Source organism: Salvelinus sp. IW2-2015, linkage group LG18 (genome assembly GCF_002910315.2).
Source record: "Salvelinus sp. IW2-2015 linkage group LG18, ASM291031v2, whole genome shotgun sequence".
NCBI lineage: Eukaryota > Metazoa > Chordata > Actinopteri > Salmoniformes > Salmonidae > Salvelinus > Salvelinus sp. IW2-2015.
The window spans coordinates 14,111,781-14,131,094 of NC_036858.1; positions in this window are offsets into that span (position 1 = coordinate 14,111,781).

Genomic DNA, 19,314 nt, shown 5'->3' on the forward strand with positions numbered 1-19,314 from the left:
TATAAGCGGGAGTTGCATTCCCGATGTTTCTGTCTTCACTTGTAGCGTACTTCTTAGCTGAGATGCCTGTGAGAAGGACCTGAATACATGACAGGCATTGGCTACTAAGAATTTAGATATCTAAGAGAGCCATGTGAGTGAGAGGTGCTTTGGAGCATGGCAGCCGGGAGAAGGGAATTATAATTATTATATTTAGCCCAAGGTCACAACAGTCACTTTGGCTGCAAAAGGCATGGGTTTTTTAGGGGGCAGTACAGCTACACAAGGGGGATGCCACCGGGAAATTCGAGGCCTAGTGAGAATATTATCGAGTGCTTGTCAAATTGTGAATGAGAGACTGATGAAGTGTGTGCAGCCTGCACAATAAACTAATCAGTGCTCATGCCTTTCATGTGACTTTTTGCAAATCATCATTAGAGTCGCATCATGCAGCCTTAGAATGTATTAAACATCTAAACATGTAGCCCAACGTTTGTATCACAATTAAAGTTGCATAAATAACTCTAAATTAAGCATATAGGAGAACCTGTTTCTTTATTAACAGCACTTCCTTGGAAATCGTTTGGAGAAAGTATATTTTATATTATTCAACTATGTTCAATTGTATTCTTCATACTATAAGATCATTTAAAAAAAGAATGCCACCAAATTCTAAGCAAGTCTTGTCTGCTAGTGTAGTCCAACTTGCTAAATTAACTAGTGTAGTCCACAGCCATATGGCATAGCCATATCAGTGCCTAACATAAGGACAATTGAGTATGCTATTCTGTTCTTCTGAAATAAACTACATTTTCTTCATATAATCTTTCTTTAGACATGTCTAAAATAAATCATGGATTTATTGTGATGGTGTAGGCTGTATTAAATTGATTTATTAGACTTTTTAAAATGTAGATGATCCAAAGGTCTGCATCAGGGGCTTGTAGGCTATGCGTGGAAGCCAGGAGATGCTAAACATGTTCATGTTAATTAATGGTCAATTACCGTGAGACTGGCAGTTATTTGCTTGACAATCACCGGCTGAATAAACGTCATGACCGCCACAGCCCTATCTGTGACCAGGCAAAAATAAACTTTCCAAGACAAACCTTCATATCATAACCGCTAACCACTACACACAACATACATTGTTGTTACCATATTTACGCCATAGTCAACATAGCTACTAGAACTAACATGTTAGTAAACCCACTACACTCATGCCATACAGTGTACAGTCAGCAGCAAGCAGTTTAGCAGTTACACCGGCAGGCCCCAAAAGCTTACCTTAACTTGGAAGAGTTCCAATGTTCGATAGCCATAGCCAGCTAGCTAACATATCATCCCTCTCCGTTTAAGCCGGGTGTTTGAGTAGGCTAAACTAGTTAGCTGCACTCTCTAGCTAAGTAAGTGAAAGTGAAAAAAATACTATGAACAAAATCTCTCTCTTTCTATTGCTTCTCCATTTTTGAAGAAATAAATTTGTTAAAAACTGTTAAACTACTGTCTTTCTCTCTTTGAGTCAACTACTTACCACATTTAATGCACAGCAGCTCTAGCTAGCTGTAGCTTATGCTTTTAGTACTAAATTCATTATCTTGTCCTTTGATTGGGTGAACAACATGTCAGTTCATGCTGCAAGAGCTCTAATACGTTAGACGGCGTCCTCCGGAAGTTGTCATAATTACTGTAAGTCTATGGAAGAGGGTGAGAACCACGAGCCTCCTAGGTTTTGAATTTAAGTCAATGTACCGAGAGGAGGACGGAAACTAGCTGTCCTCCGGCTACACCATGGTGCTATACTACAGAGTGCTGTTGCGGCTACTGTAGACCTTCATTGCAAAACAGTGTGTTTTAATTAATTGGTGAAGTGAATATATTTACTATAGTTTTATCTAAAAAGGTTAACTTTTTAAATGTTTCACTATTTGTGTTTTTCTGAAATTCACTAAGGATGGCCCTCCCCTTCCTGGTATGCATGGACCCTCAAGGATAAAGAAAGCACCTTCTTCTCTGAACAGCTAGGCTGCCCACAGCAGCTGAAACAGTGCAGTACCTAGCCAACTGCTTTGCTTTGGTCTTTGGCAGGCTTGCAATCTGGAGGCCACGTACTGCAGGCCTATGAATGTGGCGGAGACTTCCAAATAATAAGTGCCACCAGTTGCACCTATATCCAAGGCTGTCCAAGCATGCTAATAGGGGCTGGTATTTTGGAAGCTTCATGTAGCAGTCCAGTGAGCAGCCCACTTCCAGAATCAAATCAAATGTTATTTGTCACATGCGCCGAATACGACAGGTGTAGGTAGACCTTACAGTGTATTTTTTATTTATTTAACCAGGTAGGCCAGTTGAGAACAAGTTCTCATTTACAACTGCGACCTGGCCAAGGTAAAGCAAAGCAGTGCAACAAAAACAACCCAGAGTTACACATAAACAAACGTACAGTCAAATAACACAATAGAAAAATCTATGTACAGTGTGTGCAAATGTAGAAGAGTAGGGAGGTAGGCAATAAATAGGCCATAGAGGTGAAATAATTACATGTTAGCATTAACACTGGCGTGATAGATGTGCAGATGATGATGTGCAAGTAGAGATACTGGGGTGCAAATAGCAAGAGGGTAAGTCATAATATGGGGATGAGGTAGTTGGGTGGGCTATTTACAGATGGGCTATGTACAGGTGCAGTGATCTGTGAGCTGCTCTGACAGCTGATGCTTAAAGTTAGAGAGGGAGATATAAGACTCCAGCTTCAGTGATTTTTGCAATTTGTTCCAGTCACTGGCAGCAGAGAACTGGAAGGAAAGGCAGCCAAAGGAAGTGTTGGCTTTGGGGATGACCAGTGAAATATCCCTGCTGGAGCGTGTGCTATGGGTGGGTGTTGCTATGGTGACCAGTGAGCTGAGATAAGGCAGGGCTTTACCTAGCAAAGACTTAGATGACCTGGAGCCAGTGGGTTTGGCGACAAATATGTAGTGAGGGCCAGCCGACGAGAGCATACAGGTCGCAGTGGTGGGGGGTATATGGGGCTTTGGTGACAAAACGGATGGCACTGTGATAGACTGCATCCAGTTTGCTGAGTAGAGTGTTGGAGGCTATTTTGTAGATGACATCGCCGAAGTCAAGGATCGGTAGGATAGTCAGTTTTACGAGGGTATGTTTGGCAGCATGAGTGAAGGAGCCCAAGAACCCGTTGCAACTGCCCCCTGGACGTTGGTTGAGGCCAATCCATCACTGCTTTCACCTTTCCAGGATCCATCTGAACATTTCCCTCAGCAATGACATATCCCAGAAAGGTGATAGAAGAGCGGTGGAACTCACACTTCTTGGCTTTCATGAACAATTGGTTCTCCAGGAGGCGCTGAAGGACCTGTCTGACATGGAGTACAGGTTCTTGGGCAGATCGGGAAAAAAACAGGATGTTGTCCAGGTAGACGAACACAAACCGGTTTAGCATGTCACAAAGCACATCGTTGACCAAAGCCTGGAAGACAGTGTTGGTGAGTCCAAATGGCATGACCTGGTACTCATAATGTCCACTGGCTGTGTTGAAGGCTGTCTTCAACTCATCCCCCTCGTGTATCCGACCCAGGTGGTAGGCATTTCGAAGGTCCAACTTGGAAAACATGGTAGCCCCCTGGAGAGGTTCAAATGCCGAGAAGAGGTAGGGGGGTAATGAATTTTGACAGTGATATCGTTAAGTCCCCGGTAGTCAATGCACGGGCGCAGGGTCTTGTCCTTCTTCTCCACAAAGAAAAACCCTGTGCCGGCAGGTGATGCAGAAGGACGGATGGCCCCAGTGGCCAGAGACTCCTCTATGTACATAACTTTAGTCTCTGGTTCGGACAGATGGTACGCACGCCTCTTGGAGGAATGAATGCAACACCCTGCTACACTCAACTCCCCGTGAAGTGAAAGAGGTATGTGATTGTAGGTGCGGGTAAGGATGATAGAGGCAAAGAAGTTTACCGTTTACAGGGAATGTATTTCCTTCACACGGTAAAGTGGGGAAAAGGGGCTGTACTGAACCAAAGCAAAGAAAGTAAAAGTTAGAGTCCCCTCTCCTACCTTACCTGCCTACCCACTACTTACCTACCTTAACGCCACCTGGCGCACTAACCAAAATACAGGGGGGGTGGTCCGCCCAGGTCTTACCTAGTGTGCATAGACAGAGTACGTACTACGGGTATATGTATGCCCGCAGGCCTCTTGCCTAAGCACTCCCAAGGTGCCTTCCCCTTCTCCCCTGGGAACAAAAATAGAATAATTGCTAACGTAAGTAAACAATTTCAGTAAACCAAAAACACAGTCCTTTTGACATACACATACGTCTGCAGGACCGGCTACAAAATACTTCACAACAATTATACAGACCAACAACGAAACACAGGACATACCAAGAAGCTCTCTCCCCTAACAAAGGCTTTTAAAGCTGCAGCAGGAGTCGGTAATTGCAGACAGCTGTATCCCCTGACGAGAGGGCGGGATCAGAGCTCCAATCTGCAATGGGGCCAACCAATCAGCTGCTTGGGGGAATTCAGGAAGCCATTTCCTGAAATACACACATACATATACACAAACCCACAACATAGAAACTGGGTAACGTAACAACAGAGAATACAACCGACCCCGAGGTGGTGTAGTGCCTGGGAGAAGATCAATGGCACAATCATAAGGACGATGCGGGGGAAGGGAAGTAGCACGTGCCTTAAAGAACACTTCCAGGAGGTCATGGTATTCAGTAGGAATAGCAGAGACATCTACAGTCTTGCTAACATCCTGAGGAGGACGACTTGGGGAAGGCTGTGCTGCTTGAAGGCAGTGGGAATGGCAAAAAGGACTCCAACCCAGGATGGAGCTTGTGGTCCAGTCAATCACAGGATTGTGTTTTTGTAGCCAGAAAAATCCCAACACAACCGGAACATGGGGAGATGCAATGAGGAGGAACTGTATGGTCTCACTGTGGTTACCAGAAACCCGTCATTGAACGGGCACAGTACTATGGGTGACTTCCCCTATAGAGCGGACGTCCAGTGCCCTAGCATCCATGTGCACAGAGAGAAGCTGAGTGGGAATACCAAGCTCCGAAGCTATCGTGGCATACATAAGACATTCATCAGCCCCAGAGTCAATGAGCACTCGGAGAGACTTAGATTGGTCTCCCCACAGCCCAAGAGCAAAGAGGGGTGTGCGGGTGAACTCCCAGTCTGACTCACCATAGTACTGGTACCCACTAGAGACAAGGGTTTCCTAATAGGGTAGCTATAAAATGTCCTGCCCCTCCAGAGTACAAACAACAGTTATTATTCATCCTCCGTGAGCGCTCCCAAACTGATAGCCTAGTTCTCACCAACTGCATAGGCTCAGGAGTATCCAACTCACCCATAGTAGATTCACGAGAGACCTCGGGTGATTCGACTCCTCTCGGAAGAGCTGCCTTCGGAAACTTCCGGATTCCATAGGAGGTTAAAGCTCCACATCGGGTGCACGAGTGTGCCTGAGACCAGACCTCCTCTCACTCTTGCGTTCCCTTAGGCGTCCATCAATTTTAATGGTTAAGGCGATAAGAGAGTTGAGGTCCACCGGCAGTTCCCGAGCAGCTAACGTTTTCTTTACCTCCTCAGATAATCCATGCAGAAAAGTATCAAAAAGAGACTCCGGATTCCAGGCACTCTCGGCGGCCAACTTGCGAAAGTCCACCACGTAGTCTGCCACACTATGGGAGTTTTGACATAAGTCAAGCAGTTTGCTGGCCACCTTTCTCCCGGATACCAGAGACTCAAAAACCTTTCTCACCTCTGCCATGAATTCCTCCAAATGACCGCAAATGGGAGATTGTTGTTCCCAAACTGCCGTAGCCCAGGAGAGCACCCTTCCCGACATTAGCGTAATTATATACGCTATCTTCGATCGGTCTGAAGAAAACGAAGATGGCTGTAGCTCAAAAATAAGCGAGCACTGAGAAACAAAACCCAGGCAGGTACCAGGATTCCCCGAACGTCGCTCTGGAGGAGGTAAGCGGGGTTCGCTGGGAGTCGGGATAGGCTGTGCAAACTCACCACAGATAGGGAAGCAATTACTGGGTGATTGGGGTTTTTCAGAGGTGGCAGACAGTCTCTGAGCTAACTCCCTGATTTGCTCCATGATAGCTTTTAACCCATGGTTGTGGCGTTCCGTCAAGGAACTGAGCCCTTCCAAAAGTCCTGTAGCAACTCCTGATGTCTCTCAATGGTGGCTCCCTGCAGGGAGACAGCTTGGCGGAACTGGTCCAAGTCTGCTGGGTCTGTCATGGCCAGTTCGTACTATCAAGGCACAAGGCGAGACCCAAATGCAGACACAGGGGGCAGATGGTTGGAGTCTTACAATGTTTAATAATCCAAAGGGGTAGGCAAGAGAATGGTGGTGGACAGGCAAAAAGGTCAAAACCAGATCAGAGTCCAGGAGGTACAGAGTGGCAGACAGCCTCGTGGTCAAAGCAGGCAGAATGGTCAGGCAGGCGGGCACAAAGTCTAGAAACAGGCAAGGGAGAGACTGATCGAACAGTCGTCCGGAACAGCTGACGTTCTTATGCATATTTCAGTGTTACTTGCCTCGAAGCGAGCAAAGAAGTAATTTAGCTCGTATGGTAGACTTGTGTCACTGGGCAGCTTGCGGCTGTGCTTCCGTTTTGTAGTCTGTAATGGTTTGCAAGCCCTGCCACATCCAATGAGTGCCGGAGCCGGTGTAGTATGGTTCAATCTTAGTCCTGTATTGACACTTTGCCTGTTTGATGGTTCGTCGGAGGGCATAGCGGGATTTATTATAAGCTTCCGGGTTAGAGTCCCGCTCGTTGAAAGCGGCAGCTCTATTATTTAGCTCAGTGTGGATGTTGCCTGTAATCCATGGCTTCCATGTACGTACAGTCACTGTGGGGACGACGTCATTAATGCACTTATTGATGATGCAAGTGACTGATGTGGTGTACTCCTCAATGCCATTGGAAGAATCGCGGAACATTTTCCAGTCTGTGCTATCAAAACAGTCCTGTAGCTCAGCATCTGCTTCATCTGACCACTTTTTTATTGACCAAGTCACTGGTGCTTCCTGCTTTTGCTTGTAATCAGGAATCGGGAGGATAGAATTATGGTCAGATTTGCCAAATAGAGGGCGAGGGAGAGCTTTGTATGCGTCTCTGTGTGTGGAGTAAAAGTGGTCTGGAGTTTTTCTCCTTCTGGTTGCACATTTAACATGCTGGTAGAAATTAGGTAAAACGGCCACTAGGAGTGCCGCCTCTGGATGAGCGTTTTCCTGTTTGCCTATGGCCGTTTACAGCTCATTGAGTGCGGTCTTAGTGCCAGCATCGGTTTGTGGTGGTAAATAGACAGCTACGAAGAATATAGATTGAAACTCTCTTGGTAAATAGTGTGGTCTACAGCTTATCATGAGATACTCTACCTCAAGCAAGCAAAACCTTGAGACTTCCTTAGATTTCGTGCACCAGCTGTTGTTTACGAAATTACATAGATCGTCACCCCTTGTCTTACTAGAGGCGGCTGTTCTATCTTGGGAAAAAAGCGTAAAACCAATCAGCTCTATGTCGTCGATCAGCCACGGCTCGGTGAAACATAAGATATTACAGTTTTTAATGTCCCATTGGTAGGATATACGTGCTTGTAGTTTGTCTGTTTTATTATGCAATGATTGTACGTTGGCTAATAGGACTGATGGTAGAGGCAGATTACCCACTCGCCGTCGGATCCTTACAAAGCACCCAGACCTACGTCCCCGATATCTCTTTCTCCTGCGAATGACAGGGATGTCTGGAGTAAATCCTTTGTGTCCGACTCGTTAAAGAAAAAAATCTTCTTCCAGTACAGGGTGAGTAATCGCTGTTCTGATATAATCGCTGTCCTGAAGTATTCGCTGTCCTGAAGTAATCGCTGTCCTGAAGCTCTTTTCGGTCATAAGAGACGGTGGCAGAAACATTGTGTACAAAAATAAGTTACAAATAATGTGATATAACACACACAATAGCACAATTGGTTACAATAATATCTGACTTATTCGGCATACAAGAAAACACACATCAACATCAAACCAGGCTCCTCTGACAAGAGAATGTTTGTGTACGTGTGCTGTTGGTGAGACCACCTGTCTCACCTCAGTGGATACCAATTCAACAAGGCGGGCACGTCTAGCAATGTTTTTGTATGAATGGCAACCATTAACAACATGTGCAGCATGTGACTCCATTACATTTAACTTTGGTTGTAATATACAGAATGGGTCATGGTTTGCAGGGTACCAGAGTGTGCACACACACTCCCACTCTCTATCACACCCACACACGTTAATCCCTGGGCTGCTCTCAGAGAGGACCATATTAATAAATCATAAATTGATTATCATCGTCCGTTCAGACTCCCTGTGCTTTACTTTGACGCCTCATTCTTTGCAGTCAACAACAGGATGTCGTGCGCTATTCTCTTTTCAAACAACTGCTATTTCTAAACCCATATCAATGGAGTCTGTGTACGTTCATATGCCGCTGTGTACATTCATATATTCAAGTTGCCGCTAAATGCTGTTCCAGGCTCAGATCTTTTAAAATCATTCAAAGTGTCTCTCCTATGATGACATTTTTCAAAAAAGATTTCAAAACAGAATTTTATGAGTTGATATTTGGTCACTTTAACAAACATGCCAGTTGTTTTCATTAGACCACACTTTAGCAAAACAGACACAAGCATTTCTTATTGTTAAATTTAGATGGAACCTCCGTTTCAGCCCATTCTCTTCAGTTTTGTGCTTACACTCTTAGAAAAAAGGGTTCCAAAAGGGTTTTTCGGCTGTCCCCATAGGATAACCCTTTTTGGTTCCAGGTGGGCACGGTGTCTGTTTCTATTGACTCCATGGGCTTCAGTTGAAAAGGACAACATAACAGCTCCAGTAGCTCCAGAACACCTCCCCCTGATCCTCTTTTACCATCAACCTTATCTAGACCCCAACCTTGAACCACCTGATGTGCTGAGACAACTATAGTCTCCACCAATGACTGACGTCAAATCCATCAATGACATCTTGTATTTGTTAATGAAAACACATTCAACATGGGTGGCTTCAAGGAGGGGCTTGCCGGTGCCGAAGCACCCTCAAGAATAGGCCTACCATCCCCATAAGCACCGCCAATAATCCATTTATTAGTACATGCAAGTTTATTTTTACTTTATTCTCACAAAATGCATCCACTATCATTTCTTACTGTCTTACTGACAATAACTTTTCAACATCAGATCGGCAGTTACTTACCTCAATTCTGGCTTCAACTTCGACTTTCGACCCATCTGCCCTGGGCTCTTTATGTAATTCCGACCCAATTTTCGGGCTACCCAAGAAGAAACGCCAGCGTTACAGAGGCAAGAGAGGGGGGATCTTGGCGAGATTAAGGCGAAGGGAATACCGGCCACCTCTTCCCTCCATTCTACTGGCCAATGTACAGTCACTTGATAATAAGATGGATGACCCCCGATCGCAGATTTTTTACCAACGGGACTCTCGAAGCTGCAATATTCTCTGCTTTTCTGAAACATGGCTCTCGGACAAGATAACTCCATGGCTATCCATCTCGATGGACTCTCCATGCACCGTGTGGACAGGACAGTGGAGTCGGATAAATCGAGGGGGGAGGGCTTTAATACAGAAGTTGGCGCTGGATGTCGATTAAGGCAGCCCCCCGCACCTCTCTGATTCAGAGGGGTTTGGTTAAATGCGGAATACACATTTCAGTTGAAGGCATTCCGTTATACAATTGACTAGGTATCCCCCTTTCCCTTTCCCCTTTAAACTAAAGGACAGGGCTACTGCAGACAACCTTGAGGCTACGGCTGAGGACAGGAACAAGTACAAGAAGCCCCGTTATGACCTCGCAGAGTCACCAGACGAGCAAAATGACAATATAAGAATAAGGTGGAATTATATTACACAGGCTCTGACGCCTGCCTCATGTGGCAGGGGCTACAGTCCATTACGAATTATAAAGGAAGACCCAGCCGTAATCTGCTCAACGATGCCTCTCTACCAGACGAACTCAATGCATTTTATGCGCGCTTCGACAATAACAGCATTGTGCCGAGTGTGAGCGAGGCCGTTGTGAGTAAGGTCTTTAATCAGGTCAACACTCGCAAGGCCGCTGGGCCCGACAGTATTCCAGGCGGCGTTCTCAGAGCATGAGCAGAACAGCTGGCAGGCATATTCACGGTAAGGCATATTCCTTGTCCCAGTCTGTATTCCCCACTAGATGACCACTCTCATTCCTGTTCCCAAGAACTGTAAGGCTTCATCCCACAGTGACTACCGCCGTGTAGCACTCACATCTGTAATCATGAAGTTTTTTGAGAGGCCGGTTATGGCACAAATTAACTCCATCATCCCAGACACCCTAGTAGACCCACTCTAATTTGCATACCACCCCAACAGATCCATAGAATGCTGTTCATTGACTACAGCTCAGCGTTCGACCCCATTGTCCCCTCCAAGCTCGTCACCAATCTTAGGACCCGTGGACTGAACACCTCCCTCTGCAACTTTATCATGGACTTCCTGACGGCACGCTGACCCTCAACACAGGGGCCCCACAGGGGTGTGTGCTTAATCCCCTCCTGTACTCCCTTGTTCACCCACAACAGCCTGGCCACGCACGACTCCAACACCATCATCAAGTTTGCTGACGACACGGCAGTGGTAGGCCTGATCACCGGCAATGAGGAGACAGCCTACAGGGAGGAGTTCAGTGACCTGGCAGTGTGATTCCAGAACAACAACATCTCCCTTAACATCTGTAAGCTCAAGAAGCTGTTTGTAGATACAGGAAACGGGGGGGACGAGCACACCCCCATCCACATTGACAGCGCTGCAGTAAAGGTGTTGCAAATAACTAAGAACATAAAATGGTCCACACACGCACAGTTGTGAAGAAGGCGCGACAGCGCCTTTTGCCCCTCAGGAGGTTGAAAAGGTTTGGCACGGGTCCTCAAATCCTAAAAAAGGTATACAGCTGTACCATTGAGAGCATCTTGACTGACTGCATCACTGCTTGGTATTGCAATAACACCGCCCTTGATCGCATGGCGCTACAGAGGGTGGTGCGGACAGCCCAGTACATCATTGGGGCCGAGCTCCCTGCCATCCAGGGCCTCTATATCAGGCGGTGTGAAAGGAAGGCCCGGAAAATTGTTAAAGACTCCAGCCACCAAAGCCATAGACTGTTCTCTCTGCTTCTGCACTGCAAGCAGTACCGGTGCATCAAGTCTGACACCAACAGGCTCCTGAATAGCTTCCATCCCCAAGTCATAAGACTGCTATATAGCTATGAATATCTAACAAAATGGTTACACAGACTGAGTATTTAAATTGTTTTGCAGCGTCTCTATGCATACTCACAGGGCCCTACACACACACAAACACTCACTTCATCATTTGCTCACACACACACAATATGCCAGGCTCACACACACACAGCCTACATCGTTGTCAACATATTAGCTAACGTCATAGTCAGCATAGCTAATAGAACTAACGTGTTAGTAGATCCCACTACAACCGTGCAGTACAGTGTACAGTCAGCAAGCAGTTTATCAGTTACACCGGCGGGCCCCGGTGGCAATAAATTAATAAAACCCAAAGCTTACCTTGACTTGGAAGAGTTCCAGTGTTGGATAGCAATAACCCCCCAGGTAACATAGCATCCCTCTCTGTTTGAGCTGGGTGTTTGAGTAGGCTGAACTAGCTAGCTGCATTAAGTGAAAGTGCTTCTCCTTCATTTTTGAAGAAATTAATTTGTTCAAAACTGTTAAACTTTTGTCTTTCTCTCTCTTTGAGTCAATTACTCATCACATTTTATGCACTGCAGTGCTAGCTAGCTGTAGCTTATGCTTTCAGTACTAGATTCAATCTCTGATCCTTTGATTGGGTGGACAATATGTCAGTTCATGCTGCAAAAGCTCTGATAGGTTGGAGGATGTACTCCTTAAGTTGTCATTATTACTGTGTAAGTCTATGGAAAGGGGTGACAACCATGAGCCTCCTAGGTTTTGTATTGAAGTCAGTGTACCCAGAGGAGGACGGAAACTAGCTGTCCTCCGGTTACACCATGGTGCTACCCTACAGAGTGCTGTTGAGGCTACTGTCGACCTTCATTGAAAAACAGTGTGTTTTAATCAATTATTTGGTGACGTGGATATATTTAGTATAGTTTTATCTAAAAAGGATCACTTTTTTAATGTTCTACTATTTTATTTTTATGAAATTCACTGAGAGGGATGGTCCTCCCCTATGTACCTTTATCACTCCAGTGTCCCTGCACATTATAAATATGGAACGGGAACTGACTGACCCTGTGTGTGTGTATATATATATATATATATATATATAAAAAAATGGTTTCACAGGCCAAGCTGGCAACAGGGAGAGTTGGGCTGGAGCTATCAAGCAGATACAGATTGTCTTTAGACTGCAATTGGGGATGAGTTGGCAGCAGACCATACTCCATCCCCTACATACTGTATATCCTGTATATACTGTATATATATATATAGTATGTTTAATTACTTTCTTGTGTTCTTCTTATTTCTTATTTTTATTTCATGTGTTTTTTTTCTACCTCATTTGATTTTTAATATTATATTGTTATTGATTACTTCATTGGTTTAGAGCTTGCAAGAATGGCATTTCACTGTACTTGTGCAATGACAAAGGATATACAGTATGTAGGGGATGGAGTATGGATGTCACGGTATTTCTGTGCATTCAAATTGCTACGAACAATGAACACAAATGCAATTGTGTTCATTGTCCGTAGCTTATGCCTGCCATACCATAACCCCACTGCCATCATGTGGCACTCTGTTCACAACGTTGACATGAGCAAGCCGCTCGCCCCCACAACACCATACACGGGGTCTGCGGTTGTGAGGCTGGTTGGACGTACTGCCAAATTCTCTAAAACGACGTTGGCGGTAACATATGGTAGAGAAATGAACATTCAATTCTCTGGCAACTGCTCTGGTGGACATTCCTGCAGTCAGCATGCCAATTGCATGCTCCCTCAAAACTTGAGACATCTGTCGGATTGTGTTGTGTGGCAAAATTTTAGAGTGGTCTTTTCTTGTCCCCAGCACAAGGAACACCTGTGTAATGATCATGCTGTTGAATCAGCTTCTTGATATGCCACACCTGTCAGGTGGATGGATTATATTGGGAAAGGAGAAATGCTCACTAACAGCGATGTAAGCAAATTTGTGCACAACATTTAAGATAAATACTTTTTTTGCGCTAACATTTCTGGGATCTTTTATTTCAGCTCATGTATATTCACGTCACCAAATAACTGATTAAAACACACTGTTTTGCAATGACGGTCTACAGTAGCCTCAACAGCACTTTCTGGGGTAGCACCATGGTGTAGCCGGAGGACAGTTATTTCCGTCCTCCTCTGGGTACATTGACTTCAATACAAAACCAAGTAGGCTCATGGTTCTCACCCCCTTCCATAGACTTACACAGTAATTATTACAACTTCCGGAGGACGTCCAGAGAATGAATCTAGTAGTGAAAGCATAAGCTACAGCTAGCTAGTACTGCAGTGCATAACATGTGGTGACTTGTTGCTTCAAAGAGAGAGAAAGACAATAGCTGAACAGTTTTGAACAACTTAATTTTTTTTTTTTTTAACTCTCACTTACTTAGCTAGCTAATGAAGCTTGCTAATTTAGCCTACTCAAACACCTGTCTTAAACAGAAAGGAATGCTATTCATGTTAGCTAGCTAGCTAAGGCTATCCAACACTGGAATGTCAATGTAAGCTTTCGGTTTAACTGCTAAACTGCTTGCTGTACACTATACTGCGTGATTGTAGCGGGTTTACTAACGCGTTAGTTCTGATAGCTATGTTGACCATGACCTTAGCTAATATGTTGACAACGATGCAGGCTGTGTTTCGCGGTTAGCAGTTATGGTATGAGGATTTGGCTTGGAGAGGTTTTTTCCCCTGGTTACAGACAGCTGTTGTGTTGTGCACTGAAGTCCACAAGCAAAGGGAAAAGTTGAGAGGAGGATAGCGTGTAGACGCAAAACGGAATTATACAAGGAGCAAAGTGATCATGCTGTTTGTTTGTGGCTGCTTTGAAAGTGAACTGTGTGTGCAGGTGATAAGTGATGTATTCAGTCCATCGATTTCTGTTGAAAAACATTTCTTAAACGGAAGCAAACGGAAACAAAACTGGGATAGACAACTCTTGTTTTAGTTGCAAAACGGAGACGTTTGGACTAATGATTACACCCTAGATCAGCTAGATGCAGGCAAGAGTGTGCAAGGCATTATGGAATGTGTCACTGTCTGTCACCTTCATTACTCCAATTTGTTTCTCGACATGTACAGTACACTACGTTATAAACATTCATTCGTAGGCTAGGTTGTAGCAACCTCATGATGGGTGTAGGAAAAATTTGAGTATCATGTAGTAGCCTAAACCTATCCATGTTACATTGAGCTGGGTGAATGGAATATGAATGACAGTCATCCAATATGGTGTAATAGAAATAAGGCCATGCTCATAAAAAAACATTAAACGGCACCGACCGCCACTGATTGACTTTCCATCTTTGTTTCCCACCACAATTTATTCTCTTTCACTTAATCAGTCTTTCTGTGTCGTTGCTTCTCTCTCTCTCTCGCTCTCTCTTTCCCTTGCTCGCTTTTTCTCTCTGTAATGATTTACCTGGCCCTGGGTGATTGGCTTCAAGTCTGCTGTTGGCTGAGGGCTGTGATCTCTCCCCAGGGTCCTGTTTGCTGACGTCAGGCTAGATTAATACATGCAGAGCTCTGCTTTCCTCTCCCCAGGTCTACCTAACATTGTGTTCTCACAGACCAGACCTGCTGATCAATAGGCTATACTGCTGGGAGCAAGGCAGTGGGTCCACATGTTTCACATGCATACTCACACAAAAAATATCCTGGTAACACTGTACTTAGATCATATCGTCATGCATTATAATTGCAGGTTACTTTTAGGTCAAGTGTAATGTAGTATAATAAAAAGGATTGAGCAAATACATATGGGTCTTTCTATAAACTAGGGTACCAGTGAGGATTTTCTACACTGGACAACTTGTTACAGCTCTTAAGTTATTGATAATAAATGGTGAATTGCTTTCATGTCATTACATGAAGATATAAGGGGGGATCATAGCTATATTCAATACAATTCACGAGTTGATTTAAAACCTATGTTTAACCCTTTATCATGGTTGGTGTCTTGACGGATTTGTCCAAAATCGTGTGACATAAAACATAACTTTTCTGTCCTTGCATTTATGTCTGTGTAAGTTGTCTTTATATCATATATTTAGCATGAATAATTCAGTTCGATATGGAACTTGAACCCTGTAAGAATCCTTTTTCACGATCGTCGTAACGTGGAAGAGAAGAGGACCAAGGCGCAGCGTGAAATGAATACATGTTCTTTATTATCAGACGAAAACGAAACGAACACTATACAAACTAATCAAAACAATAAACCGACGAACGTGAAGCTATACAAACTAAGTGCTAACATGCAACATAGACATAGACAATCACCCACAAACTACCTAATGACTATGGTTGCCTAAATATGGCTCCCAATCAGAGACAACGATAGACAGCTGTCTCTAATTGAGAACCAATCTAGGCAACCATAGACATACATACACCTAGACTAAACACTGCCCCATAAACATACAAAAAAACTCTAGACAATACAAAACACATACTTCCCCCATGTCACACCCTGACCTAACTAAAACAATAAAGAAAACAAAGATAACTAAGGCCAGGGCGTGACATCCTTAATCTAGCTGTCGAACAGTTTTTTGGATAGAGATCTCAGAAATTGTCACGCCCTGGCCTTAGTATTCTTTGTTTCCTTTATTATTTTAGTTAGGTCAGGGTGTGACATGGGGAATGTATGTGTTTTTGTATTGTCTAGGGTGGTTGTATGGTTTAGGGGGTTAAGTAGAGTAGATGGGTTTGTGTTTAGTGTAGGTGTCTAGCTGTGTCTATGGTTGCCTGAATGGTTCTCAATCAGAGACAGATGTCATTAATTGTCTCTGATTGGGAGCCATATTTAAGACAGCCATAGGCACTAGGTTATTGTGGGTAATTGTCTATGTCTATGTTCTATGTTGCATGTGTGCACTTAGTTCTTCTTAGCTTCACGATCGGTTGTTTTGTTCATTTTGTAAGTGTTTGTTTTTTCCTTCATTAAAATAAGATATTTTTCACACGCTGCGTTTTGGTCCTCCATTCAAAGTCAAGACGATCGTGACAGAATTACCCACCAAGACGGGACCAAAGCAGCTGTCAAGCGGCAACAGGAGCAATGCACACAGGATTTATGGCAATGGGAGCAGGATTGGCTACACTACGTGGGAGGAGATCGACAGTGGCGATCGACCCAGGCGGAGTGCCGGAGCCCGCCTGGGATTTTCTGGGCGCAGTGCGAGGAGGGATACCGGCATTGGAGGCAGCACGAAGACGCGGTAGGGAAGCCTGTGAGTCAGCCAAAACAATTTCTTGGGGGGAGGCTAAAAGGGGTGGCGAAGTCAGGTAGGAGACTGCGCATACTCTGTACTTACGTGGAGAGCGAGAGACGGGCAGACAACCGTGTTACGCAGTAGAGCGCATGGTGTGCTCCTGTACGTGTTCATAGCCGGTGCGGGTTATTCACCTCCCGACTGGCAGGGCTAGATTGAGGATTGACCGGATGTCATGAAGCGGCCCACGCATCTGGCACCAGTGGGTCTCTCGGGCCGGCTTACATGGCACCAGCCTTACGCATGTGTCCCGGTCGCCTAACTAGCGGTGCGGGTTATTCCACTCCCGCACTGTGGGCGAGGGGAGCATACAACAGGTAGGTTGGGCAGGCTCAGTTCAAGGAGCCAGTACGCCTGCACGGTCCGGTTTTCCCGGCGCCACTCCCCGCCCCAGCCCAGTACCACCAGTGCCTACACCACGCACCAGGCTCTCTGTGCGTTCCAGAGCCTGTTCTCCTCACGCACAAGCCCTGTGGTGCGTGTACTCCAGCCATTACCACCTGTGCCTACGCCAGCACCAAGCCTCCTGTGCGTTCTGTGCTGCTCCCGCGTAGCCCTGAGATGCGTGTCTTCAGCCGGTACCACCAGTGCCGGCACCCAGCACTAGTCTAATGTGGCGTATCCAGGGTCCAGATGCCTGTCTCTTTCTCCCGCACTAGCCTGAAGGTGCGTGTCCTTAGTCCGGTACCTCCAGTTCCGGTACCACGCACCAGGCCTACAGTGCGCCTCAGCCGGCAGAGTCTACCGTCTGCCAGCGCCATCTGAGCCATCCGTCTGCCCAGCGCCATCTGAGCCGGCCCGGTCTGCCCAGCGCATCTGAGCCGCCCGTCGCCCAGCGCCATCTGAGCCGTCCGTCTGCCCAGCGCCAATCTGAGCCGTCCGTGCGCGCATCTGAGCCGTCCGTTCTGCCAGCGCCATCTGAGCCGCCGTCTGCCCAGCGCCATCTGAGCCGTCCCGTCTGCCAGCGCCATCTGAGCCGTCGTCTGCCCAGCGGCCATCTGAGCCGGGTCCGTCTGCCCAGCGCCATCTGAGCCGTCGTCTGCCCAGCGCCATCTGAGCCGTCCGTCTTGCCCAGCGCCAATTGAGCCGTCCCGTTTTCTGCCCAGCGCAATCTGAGAGCCGTTCCGTCTGCCAGGATCGAGCCGCCCTCCCGACCGCTAGAGCGCCAGTTAGCCAGGATCCGCCAGAGCCGCCAGTTAGCCCAGGATCCCCCGCCAGCCAGGATCCGCCAGAGCCCCCGCCAGCCAGGATTCTCCAGAGGCCGCCCCGCCAGCCAGGATCTTCCAGAGCGCCGCCAGCCAGGATCTTCCAGAGCCGCCCGCAGCCAGGATCTTCCAGAGCCGCCCGCCCAGCCAGGATCTTCCAGAGCCGCGCGCCAGGATTCCACGCCCGCGCAATCTCAGAGCCGCCCGCCAGCCAGGATCTTCCAGAGCCGCCCGCCAGCCCATGAGCAGCCAGATCCGCCCGCCAGCCCATGAAGCAAGCCAGACTCGCCCGCAGCCATGACAGCCAGATCCGTCCGCCAGCCATGAGCAAGCAGATCCGTCGCCAGCCATGAGCAGCCAGATCGTCCGCCAGCCATGAGGAGCCAGATCGTCCGCCAGCCACTGAGACCAGATCCGCAGCAGCCATGAGGAGCCAGAATCCGTCAAGCCAGCCATGAGGAGGCCAGATCCGTCAGCCAGCCATGAGGAGCCAGATCCGTCAGCCAGCCATGAGGAGCCAGATCGCGTCAGCCCAGCCATGAGGGAGCCAATCGTCAGCCAGCATGAGGAGCCAGATCCGTCACAGCATTGAGAGCCAGATCCGTCAGCCCAGCCATGAGGAAGCCAGATCCGTCAGCCAGCCATGAGGAGCCACAGATCCGTCAGCCAGCCAATGAGCAGCCAGATGCGTCAGCCAGCCATGAGCAGCCAGCCATTGCGATCGCCAGCCATGAGCAGCCAGATGCCGGCCGCCAGCCATGGCAGCCAGGATCCGTCCGCCAGCCTAGAGCAGCCAGATCCGTCCGCCAGCATGAGCAGCCAGATCCGTCGCGCCAGCCCATGAGAGAACCAGCCATGAGACCAGATCCGTCCCCAGCCATGAGGAGCCAGACGTCAGCCAGCCCATGAGGAGCCAATCCGTCAGCCAGCCATGAGGAGCCAGATCCGTCAGCCAGCCATTGAGGAGCCAGATCCGTCGGAGCCAGCGCAGTCAGCCGAGAGGAGCCAGATCCGTTCAGGCCAGCCATGAGGAGGCCAGATCCGTCAGCCAAGCCATGAGGAGCCAGATCGTTCAGCCAGCCCATGAGCAGCCAGATGCGGCAGCCAGCCATGAGCATAAGGCCAGAGCATGGCGTGCAGCCAGCCATGAACAGCCAGATCGTCAGGCAGCCATGGAGCAGCCAGATCGCAGCCAGCCATGAGCAGCCGATCCGTCAGCCAGCCAGACTCTCAGCCAGCATGAGCTGCCGTCAGCCCAGCCATAAGCTGCCGTCTCAGCAGCCAATGAGCTGCCGTCTCTCAGTCCGGAAGCTGCCGTCTCTCAGTCCGGACTGCCGTCTCTCAGTCCGGAGCTGCCGTCGCTCTCAGTCCGAAGCTGCCGTTCTCTCAGTCCGAGGCTGCCTGGTCTCTCAGTCCGAGCTGCCGTCTCTCAGTCCGGAGCTGGCCGTCTCTCAGTCCGAGCTTGCCGCTCTTCAGTCCGGAGCGCCGTCTCGTCATCCGAGGCTGCCTTCTCTCAGCGCGG